Raw genomic sequence first — 4,083 nt, forward strand, 5'->3', positions numbered from 1 at the left:
AGGCTCTCAGAGACCGTACAAGCGGGACCAAAGGGACTGTAGACGTACCCACAGTAAGGGCAGGGTACATGGGTGGCGTCGTCTTCCTGAAGCGGACACAGTTGTTTTTTTAGCAGGGAACGACACCCTTGGCAATGAGCAGACTGAGGGGCGGCCCATAAGGGACTCTGATGATACATCGGGGTACCTATGATACTGACTGCGGATAACTGCTGGGCCAGTCCTCGACAGTGTTGCCGAAGAGGCCACTTTGTGAGATGAGAGTGTCAAGAAAGCATACTTTGACGAACTCTCGCACCCTTGCAAGGCCAGCCTTCTGGACCACAGAGATGGACATCGTCTGGCGGAGGGTCTGCGCCATGACTTTGATCAAGGTCAGTCAACATGCGCAGCTCAACCCTGGCTCAGAACTACCCTCGTGCAATAAGAGTACCTTGGCCTCACATGCAGGGCAGAGGTGGCCTGCCAGAGGCACAGCCACCCCACCGTCAAGGGTAGTCAGAGAGGTGAACATTTTTTATGCAGAATTTGGCACTTTTGGCATTCCATATTTTGGCACCAATATAGTTCCATACTGCCAAGTTTTCTATGCACATCCAAGAAAGACCCGGGAAAGCATGGTTGTCAGCTCTGAATCTGATTCAGCAGAAGCACACACACTATTACAGTGGGAGCTCAGCATCATTCTCATTTCCAGAGCGAAACAGCCACTTTCTCCAATACAGCAATCAACATCTACCCTCAGCTGGAGCCCTGAATGAAACACTAGGTTCCCCCATTTATTTAATTTTTTATTAGGACCAGCAATCCCATCCAGAAGCTGCACAGCTTGTGATATGCTGGAGGGAGAAGGGCCCTAGGGGGTTAGTTCGCCCGAAAGAGAAGCCCACACTGCTCGGGTCACCCAAGCTAATTTACTGAAGTAGACCTCTCCTGTTGGCCACCAGGGAGGGCGCTACAACGGAGAATAGGCAAAGGGACTGCGCACCTAGAGCGCCTAGCGAGCGCTGGGTTGCTGTGACCGCTCAATGGCACACAACACGCTGAGGAGAGAGAGACCCATCCGGATTTTGCCCTGCGAAAGATCTCACTTATCTTCACTGTCTCCCAGAGTGTAGAGCAGACCTGCGGCTGAGCTTTTACACACAAGCGACGGCTGACCAACAACAGAGGGGACTCAAGCTTTCTGGAGAAAGAAGAGTCGACCGGCGTGCCGACGTGGTCATGTTCCCTTGCGAAAACAAACCACCCACGAACACAGTCTCAGCATGCTTACGCCCAGACATCACCATGAGACAGTCATCGTGGCCGTCAGTAAGGACTGGAAACGACTGCATCCAGAAACACACGGGTGGAATGTCATCTTTAGAAAGACGCAACTCACACCCATGTAAGCTCTTTTAGGAGATTCCCTCTCTCTTGGTGCTGAAGCACACAGTTTTGGTTTAATGACCCAATCCAAAACACCATTGTCCATTGTCCACAAGTAAATTTCTCCTTTGTTTTCCTCACTTCAAATATCATCACATAAATGCATCAGTTCTTCCTGTTCCCTGCTTTCATTAAAGGGTCATGAAACCCTAAACCAAATTTTCCGAGATTTTAACAGAGGTATGTGTGTTGAACACCATTGAAGACAATGTTAGCATCTGTTAGATTTAATAGTAGGGGGGAAATGGTTAAATTTTTGTCTATTTTAATCTTCCGGGTTTAAAATCTTCATTGTGTCCACGTCACAGGCTGTGAAGTGGCAGAGCACTATAGTACTTTGATGACTCATCGGTGTCTCATAATTATTCATGACTGAGTTTTCTTATCCAATGAGAAGACACTTGCTCTTAATTATTCATGACACCACGTGGAACTTTCCAATAACAGACATGTCAAACTGTGATATCGCGTAGTAGATGAGAGAGCAATGATTGGACGCGCGTTTGTTTTCGTGGTGCAAAGGTTCCCGTGCATCTTTCCCCGCGATGCTGCCAGGGCTAGTCTCTGACTGCGGGCGGTTGGTTGGCCATCAACCACGGACACATCTAAACTATGTGTGTGTAGCAACCATTCAACTGGAGAATGGTGGACTTCGGCCTTGTACAGCAATGCAGGTTTCGTCTTGCGAGTGATGCGGTCCCGAGGACTTTTCTATCGCTTCAGAGGTGTGTGTGTGGTGTATGTGTGTGTGTGTCTAAAATGTAACCCTGACCGTTTTACTTGCCTTTTGTTAAATAATCACTCGTTATTAAAATGTAGATATTTCGATAATACCTCAATTGTATGGAACATATGCTTAATTTGTGCAAATTTCTATGTCACTGTCCATCTTTATTATGTGGGTTTAAGGGGCGCGTAGATCAAGGCTATGTACGGAAAGTTTTTTTTTTAAGTAAGTTTTTTAATTTTTCAAATATATGCATTTATAGTGTGTATATAAACAAATAATATTTTATAATGACATAATTATACATATGCATGTACATTTATATATTTTAAATAGAATTATGATTACTGTAGGCTAATATATGTAGCAGGGCATTCAGTTACTTTTGAAAGGACAAAGGTGTCAGTTTATTTCATTAGACTTTAACTTTATCAGCAATTCACTAGCGAGGACCACGCCACAACTGCACGGAATTAGCTATTAGCTTTGTGAATGAATGAGGGTCGAAGGAAAAGGGGAAAGATGTTAACGACGGATCTCCGTCTGGCTGATCAGGGAGTCTGACCCGGGAGACTCAGAGTGGGGGCTTCGTCTCGGTAGTCAGTAAGCTGAGTTACTTGAAGACCCCCCTGGATGCAGCCTGGAAGTAAAATTGAGATGTTAGAGATTGAAGGAGAGAGGATTGGGGTCGGGGGGAAGTGGGATGGATGGATGAGTTGGAAGGGGAGGGGTGGGTGGGGTCGAGTTAGAGGTTGAGGATGGATGGATGGATGGATGGATGGATGAATGAGTTGGAAGGGGAAGGGTGGGTGGGGTCGAGAGATAGAGGTGGAAGGGTAAGGGTGGGTGGGGTTCGAACAAACTGAGAAGAACGGTGTGGTGAAGGTGGGTTCGGTGTATATATATATATACAGACGGGGAGAGAGAGCTGATTAGTTGAGGCGTGGTCCTGCTCCCGAACTTCAATTAACTTATTAACTACATTAAAAAAAAAATCTAGCATTTCCTCACATTTTACCACTGATTTTTAGTGTCAGTCGATATGTATGGGCCACTGGCGATGACAGTAACATGTGACTGAAACCAGCTGAAACGGACAAGGAGATCAGTGAGAGGCGCTTGTCACTGTCCTGGCAAATTTGAAAGGCTGCACTGCACGGTAACTTACTTCATAATACAGGATCATATTCATACTTACGCCTAGATAAACGAATAAAGAATGTAACACTACTAATTAGCATAGTTCATGCTTTTTACAGTCTGTGATTCATACTGTGACATTCTTTTGTTCATTGTGTGTCAAGTTGCAGTTTGTTTGAAATAACGAACCTCATCATCCGAAAGAAAACTCGATGAAGTGCTATTGGAATATATTTTAAATATATATTCGCTAGTATGAATTAGCAGTGTCGTTTATTTATGAAGTAATAATATTCTATCTAAAGACAAAAGTGCAAAACATTTAGACACCTGGCAAGAAATAAGCAATTGTGACACTTACCACATGAATCCAGACAGAGGTTAGAGGTTTTATGGTCCTGACTTTCACTTTCTCTATACTTATTTTGAGAAGGTCTACATTTAGTTTTGTTCTCTTTTCCTTCGTTCTCTTAGTTTTGCATGTTTTCTATAAATGGATTAGTGCTGCTGTTCCTTCAGGAACTAACTCTTGTGGGATTACAAATTTAAGAATATGTTTAAGATCTGCTGATCCTACTTCCTTACATAACATCACATAAAAAACTAAGGTGAACTATACTGTATTGGGCATTCAAGGTGAACATGAGGGCATCCATTTACTGATTAGATTTAACAGTTTCCTTTGAATGGGGTTCTCTTACGAGAGGTCTCTCGTACTTGCGTAAGATATCTTACGCTAGGGGAAAACCTCTTTTCCTCGAGATATTGAAGCCAAAAATTATCCT

Source organism: Leuciscus leuciscus (genome assembly GCF_965113295.1).
Source record: "Leuciscus leuciscus genome assembly, chromosome: 2".
Lineage (NCBI taxonomy): Eukaryota > Metazoa > Chordata > Actinopteri > Cypriniformes > Leuciscidae > Leuciscus > Leuciscus leuciscus.